This window comes from Ictidomys tridecemlineatus, chromosome 2 (assembly GCF_052094955.1).
Source record: "Ictidomys tridecemlineatus isolate mIctTri1 chromosome 2, mIctTri1.hap1, whole genome shotgun sequence".
Classification (NCBI taxonomy): Eukaryota; Metazoa; Chordata; class Mammalia; order Rodentia; family Sciuridae; genus Ictidomys; species Ictidomys tridecemlineatus.
The window spans coordinates 68,729,657-68,743,043 of record NC_135478.1 but is presented as its reverse complement, the minus strand read 5'-3'; the positions used below and the strand labels follow the sequence as shown (position 1 = coordinate 68,743,043).

General features: G+C 35.1%; 1 pseudogene across 1 annotated transcript in view; it reads right to left on the bottom strand.

The window, feature by feature from the left end:
• LOC144368161 (DNA mismatch repair protein Msh3-like) overlaps window positions 1-13,387 on the bottom strand; it is a 55,658-nt pseudogene that overhangs the window by 41,618 nt on the left and 653 nt on the right. The window contains exons 2-4 of the transcript XR_013427940.1: window positions 11,914-12,013; window positions 5,009-5,229; window positions 1,783-1,977 (exon numbers count right to left, since the gene is read on the bottom strand). The product of XR_013427940.1 is annotated as a DNA mismatch repair protein Msh3-like (transcript). The remainder of the gene's footprint in view (window positions 1-1,782; window positions 1,978-5,008; window positions 5,230-11,913; window positions 12,014-13,387) is intronic.

Sequence of the window (13,387 nt, the reverse complement as noted above, 5' to 3'; positions counted from 1 at the left end):
GGATTTGTTAACTTTGTTAAAAATTCATCAAGGTATACATTTAGGATTTGTGTACTTCTCTAAATGTGTGGTACATCAATAAAAAGTTTGAAAGAAACTCCCCATATAAATTCCCTGGTCTCATCTATTTTTTGGCAGTTCCTACCACCTGACATCAGGGCCAAAATCTGTATCTCTAAATGTCTCCAAAAAATGACAACTCTTTTTCTATGTCCTTAGATGTTCCAAAACCTAAAAGTGCTGAGGTGTATTTACGTAAGGACTATTCAATATAAAAAGGAAGAGGCCAAAAGAATAAGAATTTTCTATGCAAATGGCATATACAAGTAACTGATGATTAGAAGATACTACAGAGTATGCATAAATAATAAATCCACTTGGACAGAGGAAACTTTTAATAAGTGACATGAAGAACTCTCTAGACTGGTTTGTTAATTAATGATGCATGGTTGATAGAAATGCAAAAACAGGAAGCAGTCCCTGATTCCCTGCTTTCTTCCAGAACACACTTAGACACCACCAAATAGAGCCATGGAAGTCACTTCCAGTACTTTCACTCCTTTACCCCTTTACATCTAAACTGTATTCACCCATCACTGAAGACAAGAAAATATCATCCTCTACTATCTATGGTCAAAACATTTATCATTTAACCTAGATGGTTTCTTTTTCTCCTTCACCTATAGGATGCCAGCTATGTATCTGTTCTTTTTTTAATATTTTTATTAGTTGTTGATGAATTTATTTTATTTTATTTATTTGTATGTGGTGCTGAGAATCAAACCCAGTTCCTCACACATGCTGGGCAAAGGGCTCTACCACTAAGCCACAATCCCAGCCCCCGTACCTGTTCTTGACCTCAGGAAATATGGCAATACTATTTCATAACACAGAACACAATGGAACTTAGAAGAACACCACCTTTCTGCCCCAACATGATTCAGAAAACATGAACAAGAAAACATTGGCCAACTCTTCTCTTCCCATCCAAGGGGTGGCAGATATACTACATCATCATGTTCTGATGTTATATGACCTAACCAGTCTTGAGACTATGTAGTCATGACAATCAACCACCGCTTCCAGCAAAAGCTTCCCTCTACTTGCCTGTTGAATGTGCAAATTCACTTTAAACCTTCTTGATCTGTATCAAATACCCCTAAGTTAAATTGAGACATAGCTTAGGCTAAGATCAAAAGATGACTGACACAAAGACCTGTGGGTAGTTGGCAGAATTAATGTGCTCTTTTCATTGAAACTTAACTTTGTATCTGGCTATGAAAATTCATTAATTAAGGTAAAAAGAACTTCCATACATCTCAAAAAAATTGTTTTTCGCTTGAGATTCTCCTAAAAAACATATTTGTGGGCTGGGGTTGTGGCTCAGTGGTAGAAACTTTGCCTACCATGTGTGAGGTACTAGATTCAATTGTTAGCACCATATATAAATAAATAAAATAAAGATCTACTGACAACTAAAAAAAAATAGTTAAAAAAAACCACATTGGCAATGGTTCATCCATCAATTGATTCATCTAATCAACTTTTTATGGATGAAAAGTATTGGCCTAGCACCATAGAAAATAAACAGTAACATTCCAGTAGGGACTCCTCACTTCTCCCCCACAAGTCTAGCTCCATCAACTTTGCTTGTGCTTGAGTTTTATTTTAAATGACAGCATTTTAAAGGGTGACTGATCAAATTAGCTTTTCACAAAGTCAAGAAATAAAACAAAAATATTGAAAAATATCTAAAGCTGAAAAAAAATTAAAACAACTTACCTCTGCATCTTCCCCAAAGAATCTATACTTATATCCACATTCCACACATAAAATTGCATCTTTATGCTGCTGTTTCATCTCTATATATTGCAACTCTAATGGTGTGTAGATGCTTTTCGATTGTCTATTAGATGGTTTATCAGAAGTTTTCTGTAAGTTTTCGTGAGTCTTATGTGATAGGCCAAACTGACTGTCCTGGCAACCAAAAAATTTAAATAGTTTAACAAGAATAAACTATTATAATAAATTCTCAGAGAAAGTAAATGCAAAATTAGCAAAAAGCTAATAGTTGGTAAATCTAGGTGAAAGGTTTCCCAAGACACAATGTAGTATTCAGGCAAATTATCCCTAGACCACTGAGCAATTATGTTCATTTGGTAGATTTTTACCATTCATCTTTGTCTTTTCAAGCTCTCAAACAGCTTATTGCTTGTAATAATGTCCTTATATTGCTTCTAGATAACCCTTCTATTTGATTATTTCTAATTTCACAGAAAAATAAAGTTGGTCATTTTATGTACAAAGCAATATGTACAAAGGTTTGAAATTTTTTCAAAGTAAAACGTTTTAAAAAATTATGAACCAAAAAAACAAAAACTGCCAGTATTTAAGTTAATTTTGCAAATCTAACCAACCTGAATGTTTTATATACTTCTTTTTAAATTTGATGTTATTGGACCTATAATTAATAAACATTTATTTTCTTATTTATTCCCAGGTATACAATGAATAAAAGTCAACTGGGGATAAATCTTGGGCAAAAACACTTGCAGCAAGCATGCCAACATGTAAAGCTGCACTTAATGTTTCATGTTTCCAAGCATGCTCTAAAAGATAGTATATTCTATAAATCTGTATTACAAGAGAGAATCATCATTGTTTTGGTAAATAAATAGGGGAAAGTAGTTTTGGGAAACAAAGAGCATTGGGCAACATTTTGAATATTAGTACTCCTACTATCCTGAACTTCCTGTAACATAAAACCATAATTAATTCCAACTTACAGCTTAGAGAAAATCCCTTGATTATTAGACTTGATTAAGAAATGGAAAAATGAGAAAAATTGATAGGATAAATCAATTTTTAAGTAAGAGCCATGCTGTCACTCTCAATATCTAAAAAGTTACTCAACTACCACTGGAATAAAAAATATGCCCTAAAAAACTAGTGAGCAGAAGAAGAGGAATGGACAGAGAGCAGAAAAGTGTAGTCTCATATCAATAGAAACCCCAGAAACATGTATTCTGTGGATGTCAAGTAAATGTTTTTAAGAAAAAAAAAAAACAGCTTAGCTGGGACGGCACAGAAAGACATTAATTTCAAAAAGACTCAATCTATCTAAATAACATAGCCCAGAAAACTCGCAAAGATTCGCAATAGGAAGATGGTAAGGTGTGGAGAGGAATGGCCAAAGAAACGTAGCTCATTGTAACATCTGAGAATGCAACTGTTTTTCATTTTGAGGGATTTTCAATTTTGTTTCTATGACTCTTACATAAATTCCAGGAATACTACATAATATAAAAGTTAATTAATACTTACAAAAATATATTTCCTAGAAAAAATGTTGCTCTCATTTTTTTTAACTTATTCTTTTACTAAATAAGACTTCTGGGGGGTGAGGTGAAATATGTTCTCTCCATGTGGGATACTAACAAGTAAATCTAAGTACTTGATTATTAAGCAACTTAATTTTTATATGATTTGGGTGGAAATATTTCTCAGATATACTATATTTTCTTTAATATTCACAGATGCAGCATGTTGAACTCAACCTTGTCTTGACAATTCAGAGTGATCAGAATAAATTTCAGAACCTATCCAGAGTCATGTTGACCCTTCATTAATATCCCTAGACCACTGGGCAATTATGTTCAATTGGTAGATTTTTACCATTCATCTGTGTCTTTTCAAGCTCTCAAATAGCTTATTGCTTGTAATAATATCCTTATATTGCTTCTAGATAACCCTTCTATTTGATCATTTCTAATTTCACAGAAAAATCAAGTTGGTCATTTTATGTACAAAGCAATAGTAGATAGGCTCTACTGAGCCCCCAGGGTAAATGTTCCAATTAATAAAATGAGATTTCATAGACTTTATGACTTCTATCCATAATGATCACCCTATACCATGGTGAACTGCTTCTCAGTATTAAAAGGTAATAGAAAAGAAAACATTCTTTCCTTTTCTGATGACCTACGATAAGTGAGTTTAACCTATAGTAGCCCATTTGAGACAGAAGTCCATAGATCTGAACTTTGTGGGAAGGGAAAACTGTAAGCAAAATTCTATTATCCTAGTCATTTTTCTAAGAAAAAGTACATTTCATTAAAATTTTAATAAATAAATATATATGCATATATACACACACACACATATAAATTCAAAAAGCATTTCTCTAATTCAATGATCATCCACCATGTCTACACATTAAAATAAGAGCTTCTAAGAAAATAGCCATGCACAATTCTCAGTGAAGACCAAATAAATAAGATTCTAAAGGAAGGTTGTAAATACCAATTTTTGTTTTGTTTTGTTTTGTTTTTAATTTCTCCAGATGAGTCTAATGTAAAGCTAAGGTTGAAAGTCAACCATTCGTCTGAATTATAGATTTCAATGATGGTGCCAGACAAGATTCTGTAATGATAGGAACCATTAATAAGTCACAAAATAAACAGTAGAAGAAGTAAAAACACATATTTATTTGGTTTACCTCTAAGTTTATTTAATACATGACAAGCTTTCAACTGGAAACCTCAAAACATTGATAGATAGATAGATGTTGCCCTACATTATTTTCCATGCAAATCATGAAAACTTTAAGGAGAGCTATAATAAAATTATGCATGTATCAATAATCTAAAAAATTCCCCCAAGTCAGTGATTCCTAATACAGGCAGTAAGTACATCACAATCAGAGACTGTGAAATAAGGGAGGTTCTAAAATAAAGAGTATTGGCTCAAAATAATTTGGGAGTCTTTTAATTTTTTGTTTTGTTTTGTTTGAACACAAACCAATTCATCCCTCATAATACACAGCAAATTAGAATATACATATGTTAGTTAGAATTTCTTATGTTTCACAATATATCTGTGAAACAAAAGATCTGTCAGGTAACTCAGATGATCAGTCAAGTGTCCTCAGTGACCACACAGAAACTAAAGGATTTCAGAACATACTGTTCTGGGTAACTGGAAATACATCTATATAACAATTACATACCTTTTGGTTCACTTGGGATTTAGAATCTTCAGAAGAAACTGCATTCTTTGCACATTGAAAACTGATATCCTCAAAATCAGTACATTTTGGTAGAACTGCAAACCTCTCTTGAAGAGGTGCTATCTGGACTCTATTTTGATGAATGGCAGAATCGCAGCAGAATTCTTTCAGTTTTTCCAGAGACTTTGAGACAGTCCTGGTCCTCAGACATTTTTTTGGCTCTTGGAAAACAAATGAGAAGAAAATATAACCACGGTATTTTGGTCTCATTATGTCAACTTATAATAAACACAGAATTTTCTAAAAAGGGAGATTCCCATTAATGGACTGAACTATAATGTAATAAAGGAATAAAGAACATCAAGTTCAGGGTAAAGGTGGCATATTCAAGCATACACCTGATTTCACTCATTTCTGAGACCCCATTGAATAACTACAGTAGCAAGCTGGGGCTAGAGTTCAGTGGTAGAGCTCTTGCTTCTCCTGCTCACATGCAAAGCCCTGGGTTCTATCTCAGCACTACAAATGAAGAGAGAGACAAAGAAAGGAAAACTACACTGCAGTTTGATTCTGGTTTTTATTTGTTGGTTTGTTTTCACATTTAAGGACAGACAGGAGAGGAGAGGCAACAATTGCAAATGAAATCTTTGAAGCTAGAAGGGAAAATAGATGAGCTCTCACCAATCAGCCCACCCAACTCAAGCTAAGTCCTAAGTCAATAGTTAAGAAAACCAAGGACCAATCCTATTTGCAACACAAAATGATCAAGAGACTGGGGAATTACTACACCAGTAACTGTAGAAATGGAATACGGGAAGATCTAAAATAAAGGCACTGAATTCAAGTAATTTGGTTTCTAGACACCCCACACACACTCCAAAGTTAAAGGCAACTATCTTTTCCTCACCTCAGCAGCACTCGGGAGATACCTCTGGAAAGGCAAAACAGGCATAGCTGATGGAGCAGCAACTCAGAAGGGTGATAGGAATGTACATTGACTATATGCTGACACCCCAAGCTCTCCAGAACCTAGGAAGCTAGGAGGTTTCTAATTGAAGAATCTGAACAGATTAAGGGGAAAGTCTTAGATAATGACATCAAGGGTTCACCAAGGAAATCCAATCACTCCACTCAAACACCTGTTTTCCTGCTTCCAAGCTTTGCACATGCTATACTTTCTACGTATCAAAATTGTATTCATTCTTCAAGTTCCATCTCAAAGCTATCTTTTCCATGAAATTCTCTAACTCTCCCAGCTTTAAATCATTTTTCTTTTACATTCCTATAAGAAGTTCAAATTTTTATATAGTACACAGTCTGCCTAGTAGGAGTTGTTTATAAGCAAGCAATCCATAGAGAAGGGATCTATCATTTATTGGATCTTTACCATGTACCACAATATATTATTTCACTATTTAAAGCAATAGTATTAGGTAGCTATTAGCAAATATAAGGGAACTGGGGTTGCATGAATTTATCATCTTTTACCCTTCCTATGAAAGCAAGAACATTCTGAGGGCACAAGTGATATTCTGTTCATTTCTGAAAGTATAAAACTTTCATAATTTAAGTGTGTACACAGATTTCCCTCCTGTGGTTAAAAAAAAAAAAAAAAAAAAAAAAAAAAAAAAAAAAAAAAAAAACTTTCCCAGAATGTAGGTCAGTGAAAATCTTGGGGTTGTAGTTTTTGAAAACACAAAACAAAACAAAAGACGGATCTTTAGTTGAAGTGTTGAAAACAGAAGTGAAGTACTAAGGCTCTACTGCATGGTGTATGTTTGTGATTGAGTAAAACTCAAACTTCATCACTTCCTAAAAGCTGTATTACATTTTATTTTTACTTATGTCTTAACGTTATTAGTGTCTTTTATCTTTGTATGGTGGAAATACGCATTATGGTATGTTGCTGCTACTTTGCAACCCTTCTGATTCAAGAAAGGTGAAGCTATAGGGACAGGCTCACCTAGTGCTAGACATACTCTGACAAAATTTAAAAACAATCCTGAAAACAATCAAAATTACCCATGAGGAAGTTAACTAAATGCAAGAATAAAGTACAACACTCTAAAGAAATACAAAATCCAGTAGAAAATAATAAAGAACTCAAAACAGTCACGATCCAATCAATTGCTGGACATGTGAAAAGTATGAAAAATCAATTCAATGATGCAGATCCAGAGAGGACAGATATGATGAAATTAATATATACAGACATGTTTTATAAATACACTCCACATAACGAGAAGGCAAAGAAAAACATAAGCAAAAAGAGGGGTAAAAGGATACTTTTTTTCTATTAATAGTTTTACTGAGATATAATTCACACAGAGAAATTGAAGATATTATTTTTAAAAAAAGGAACTTCAGAGATAACATCTAAAATATCTAAAACAGGGCTGGGGATGTGGCTCAAGCGGTAGCATGCTCGCCTGGCATGCATGCGGCCCGGGTTCGATCCTCAGCACCACATGCAAAGATGTTGTGTCCGCCGAAAACTAAAAAATAGATTTTTTTAAAAAAAATAAAATATCTAAAACAAAAATTTATTGAAAGTGCTTTATAGCAGATTAGATGCTACAGAAAAAAGATCACTGAATTTGAAAGCATTCTATCCAAAATGAAACACGAGGAGAAATAAGACCTGAAAACAAAGCTTCAGTGATTTCAGGGACAATGTCAAGTAGTTCAACATCCCTGAAATAAACTTTGAGAAGAAGAGAGAGGAAGGAAACAGAAAAAAAGCAGTTGATAAAATAATGCCTAAAAGAGCTTTCCAAATTTGATGAGAGCTTTAAACCCATAGACCCAAGAAGCTTTAAATGAGCTTCAAACAGGATAAAAATCAATTCAAAGTGGCCTAAGGCCCAACAAAATCTAATCTGTGGAAATCTATAATGATGAGAAAATCCTAGCCAAGAGAAAATGGACAGGAAAATTGGCCCTCTATAATTAAAACAAAACAAATGAATAAACCAAAAAAACCTAGATTGTCACATGCTAAAAATCAAAAATCCTTGAACATGGTGACTCTCTTTCTTCTAAATACATGAATTATTTAATATATACTTTACCTTGTTTACTATTATTTCTCTTATTTTAAAAGCATATTTTTAGTATATTTTCCAAGGTATGTTTTACCTTTGATTATTTCCATGATTTCCAAAATACATTCTAAAATAACTTTTCAAAAGCATGTAAGTTCCCTTGTGAATACAAAGTTTTCCTCTCCTGTGGAAACCAGATTAAAAAAAAAAACACAATAAAAAAATTTTAAAAACTGGATATGTGGCTCAGTGGTAAAGAATGTGATTTAACATATATGGGGCCATAGATTCCATCTCCAGCACCAAAAAAAAAAACAAAAAACAAAAAAAAAAACCTTGTAAATTGAAAAATTGAGAAATGAGGCGGATATGAAAAATATTCAACATCCCTAGCAGTTATAGAAATGCAAATTAAAACTACATTGAGATTTTATCTCACTCCTGTCAGAACGGCAATTATAACGAATACAAGTAACAATAAATGTTGGCAAGGATGTGGCCAAAAAGGTACACTCATGCATTGCTGGTAGGACTGCAAATTGGTACAACCACTTTGGAAAGCAGTAATGAAGAGTCCTCAGAAAACTTGGAATGGAACCACCATTTGACCCAGTTATCCCACTCCTTGGCATATAATAGCCAAAAAACTTAAAATCAGCATACTATAGTGATGAGGCCACATCAATGTTTATAGTGGCTCAACTCACAATAGCTAAGCTATGGAACCAAATAGATGCCCTTCAACGGATGAATGAATAAAGAAAATATGCTATCTATACACATGGAATATTATTTAGCCATAAAGAAGAATAAAATTATGGCATTTGCTGGTAAATGGATGAAATTGGAGACTATCATGCTATCTGAAATAAGCCAATCTCCCAAAACCAAGGGCCAAATGTTCTCTCTGATATGCAGATGCTAACACACAATAGGGGAGGGGGAATAGAAGTTCACTGGATTAAACAAAGAGGAATGAAGGGAATGGAGGAATGGAGGGGGGATGGGAATAGGAATCACAGTAGAATGAATGAGACATAACTTTCCTATGTTCATATATGAATACATGACCAGTGTAATTCCACATCATGTACAACCACAGAATGGAAAGTTATACTCCATGTATGTATAATATGTCAAAATATACTCTACTGTCATGAATATCTAAAAAGAACAAATAAAAAATAAAAAGAAATGAGATGAATCTAAACAGTTGCATATTACCTAGAAATAAAAAGAATGAATGTAGTTTAGAGCAGTCGAAATTATAGAGGCAGAAAGTAGAATGGTGTGGAGAGCAGATGAACCCATAGTCATTGGCTGATCCTGCAGTGTTGGAAAAAGCCAAGCCTGGGAAACATTTCTTGCCAAAAAGCAAAGAGGTTAACAGCCTTGACACTTGGCTCTGATGCTAACAGTTATGAGACGTTCCAGTACAGTGGGCTTCCTGGGTGCAGCAGGATAGTCATAAAAATGTTTCTATCTCTGTAACTTTTTAGTGCACAAAGAAGCCTCTTGATAACTCAGAAGCCTTGAACAATTTACAATGCCCCTATAGTTTAACTTCCTGATTATGAGACTCTATATAATAAATTTGCAGAGCTAGTTCCAGGTCACTGTTCCTCCATTAGAGGGCAGTGTCCCACCTGGCCTTAGCTTTGCTTAAAAATGTTTTCTTTTTCTTTGTGTTTTTCTCCATCTCCAGTCACCCCTACTCAAGATCCTTTGTTGATGCTTGGCAGGTTGTGGCAGAATGGTAGCTGCCAGAACTGGAGGTGGGAGAATGGGAGTTATTATTCAATGGGTAGAGTTTTAGAAATGCAAAAGGAAAAAAGAGTTCTGGAGATGAATAGTAGGGATGATAGAACAATTTAATTGTACTAAATACCACTAAACTGCACACTTAGAAATGGTTCATGGTGAATTTTATGTTTCTTACAACTTAAAAAAAATGAATTTTAAAAAAGGAATGAAGTACTGCTACCACGCAGATGAACCTTGAAAATACGATACTAAAGAAAATAAACCATATACAACAAGCCACAAATTGTATGATTCTATTTATATGAAATTATTTCAATAGATAAATCTACAGCAGAAAGTAGATTAGTGGCTGCTAGGGCTGGAGAGTGTTACAAGGAAACGAAGGTAGCTGCGACTGGGTATAGGTCTTCTTTTGGGATGATGAAAATGTTCTAAAATTGACTCCCTGCCACAGCCTTCAGCCCCAGTGCTAGGGATCAAACCCAGGGCCTTATGCATGCTACACAAGTACTCTCTACCACTGGTCACATCCCAAGGCCCTAAAATTGACTTTGAAAATGTTTGCACAAACCTTGAAACAACTTAAAAGTCATTAAATTGGTGAACTATATGGTATGAGAACTGTATTTTAATGATCGTGAAGAAGAAGGAGGAGGAGGAGGAGGAGGAGACTACGATGATGACAACCACCCTGGGACAGAACAGATACCCACCTTCTGAATGCCAATTTTTTAAAATATTTTTTTAGTTATAGATGGAGACAATATCTTTTTTCTTTGTTTGTTTATTTTTACGTGGTGCCGGGGATTGAACCCAGTGTCTCACACATGCTAGGCAAGCGCTGTACCACTGAGTCACAACCCCAGTAACCCTGAATTAACAAATGACAAGCATTTTAATTTCAACAATTTCCAATCTCAACTGTCCTGTGTGGCCCCCGTTAAGCCACTTAACTATGGCAGCCCTCAGTTCTCCTCACCTGTCATCTACCTTTTCCTCTATAAAAGAAAATAAAACAAAGTTTTTAGGAAGAATAAATGAGCTACAAGAAGCTTTAGAATAAAAGCAGACTTTAAAAAAAGAGCACTCACTGCTAATAGAATTTACTGAAAAACTGAACAATCAGGTCTATATAGAGCAATGAAACAAAAAGAAAAAAGGCAAAGAGCCCCAGAAAATGCAAAATTAACCAGTGGCAAATCTGTCAAGTCATGCCTCCTTCGAGCCCCCTCCAGAAAAGAAAAGGACTATGGTATTAACAGATGTTATCAGATATATTTTTCTCATTAGTCATACATCTCCATTTTTGTAGTTAGTTCTTATTCATGTTGGCCCTAAATCCAAATTTTACCATTTATATGGAAAAATAAGTATCCGACTTATTATCTCTAGCCGTATAGACAAGTTATCTTCAATGAAATGGGACATTTTGTTAATTTGTTTGTTTTATGTTCTGGGAATTATGAATAAAGATGGATTTCCTGTCTCTTCTTATCACAAAATCTCTGGAGCCAAAAACTAGAAAAAATCTGCTCACTCAATCATCTACACCCAAAATCACCTCTGGAAGTCCAGCAGCTCAGCAATGCTGTTTTTTTGTTTTGTTTTGTTTTAATTAACATTTCTTGTTAATAATATAATATGTAAACTATGAAATTATTACTAATTAACTAATTTGTGGGTCTATGTTGTGCACACATGTGTGTGTGTAAATATAGAAAAATTTGGAACAACACACAGTACCCAAACAATGAGCAGTAGACCTCACTAAAAGGGAAGGTCTTTCACTGTCTACCATCCAAATTTGTGTACTGTTTGAAATTTTTATAACATGAATATCTCATTTTTAAAAACATGACAAAAATGGTTAGAGTGGAAAAAAAGAGAAAGTTGGGAGAATTACAGCCAAATTGCAGAACTCCAGCTCCTCCACCGTCCCCCTCACCTCCTATACATATCACCACAAACTCAAGCACAATAGTGATCATTGTCCAAAAAGAACAAAGTTTCAACACTCCAAGAGCTTTCTCTGCCATCCAGAAAAACTCAAGAATATCAGAGCCATGACTGCTGAGAAGAATCATCGCCCAGACTCACCAGGGTTACCAGGCATTACCAAGTCATTTCTTTCTTCCTTTTCTTGGACTTTCTTTGCTTTTTTTTAACAGGCCCATCTTTCTCCAGCTGTCTTTTTTTCCTTTGTTAACTTCTGTAGCCTACAGACAAAGGTCACAAAATGAGGTGTTATCTATTCTGTGAAAGCTTGATGTATGTGAAGTAATTTAAACATTATTTCTGAATGACACCAACTTCTCTGCAATCCATTCCTCATAGAATTATTGTTAGCTCTGGAAAGTCCTGAGTTAACTGTTTTTACCCCCATCAAGGACAGGGTGGAAACTGGCAGGTCATGAGCCTCAGAACCTCTAGTCCTGCTAGAATAAATGAAACTAAGCCATATAATACCTTCCTTTACTCAATCAGCCTTTACTTATCTCAAATTATAAAACCTGATTCACCCCACTTACATGTTAAATAAAATACCCCTAAGAAATAAAATAGTACTTATCAAAGCCAAAATTAGGAGCCAAAGATTAAATATACAATATCACTTTTTAATACTAATCAATATTTAACTATGTCCTGTTTAAATACAATATGTTCACCATTAAAGTTGCCACAAGACTATGAACTATCTATTGGCAGGAAACCTGACAAAAATTTAAGTCCTTCACCAAATAGTCTCTAAATGGTAGACGCAAAATAAAATTTTGGTGAATTCGTGAAAATTAGGTCATCCTTAAAAAAAAAAAAAAAGGAAAAGAGAGGAGCAATTACTATAGGAAAGAAATGTAAATGAAGAGAAATGTAACTCCATTAAAATGTGGTTTGTGACTAAAATTCAGTCTGTAATCCCCTTCCACACACCCTTAGTTTGGGAAGCATACAGGGTACCCTAGGGAAGACTCCCTCTTGGGAAAGCCCAGAGGAGGAGGAGGGGGAGGAGGGGAGAGGGGTGGGGGAGGGGGTAGGGGAGGGGAGGGAAGGGAGGGGGAAGGGGAAGGGGGAAGGGGAAGGGGGAGGGGAGGGAAGGGAGGGGGAAGGGGAAGGGGGAGGGGAAGGAAGGGAGGGGGAAGGGTAAGGGGGAGGGGAGGGAAGGGGGGGAAGGGGGAGGGGAGGGAAGGGAGGGGGGAGAGAAAGGAGGAAGAGAGGAAGGAAGGAAGGAAGGAAGGAAGGAAGGAAGGAAGGAAGGAAGGAAGGACAAAACAAAAAATCTTAGTTTATTTCACTAAAGATTGGAAAGCAAAAGGGACTGGGGTTGTGGCTCAGAGCTACAGGGCTTGCCTAACATGCGTGCTGCACTGGGTTCCATCCTCAGCACCACATAAAAATAAATTAAAGATACTGTGTTCTCCTAAAACTAAAAAATAATATTTAAAAAAAGACTGGCAAGCAAAAAGTATCCAATGATTAACCATTGGCATTTATAGACACTTTATACATCCAAATTGAACGTATAAGATATAAGATATAAGCTTCAGCCCACAGTGATTTGAAATATTCAGCAATG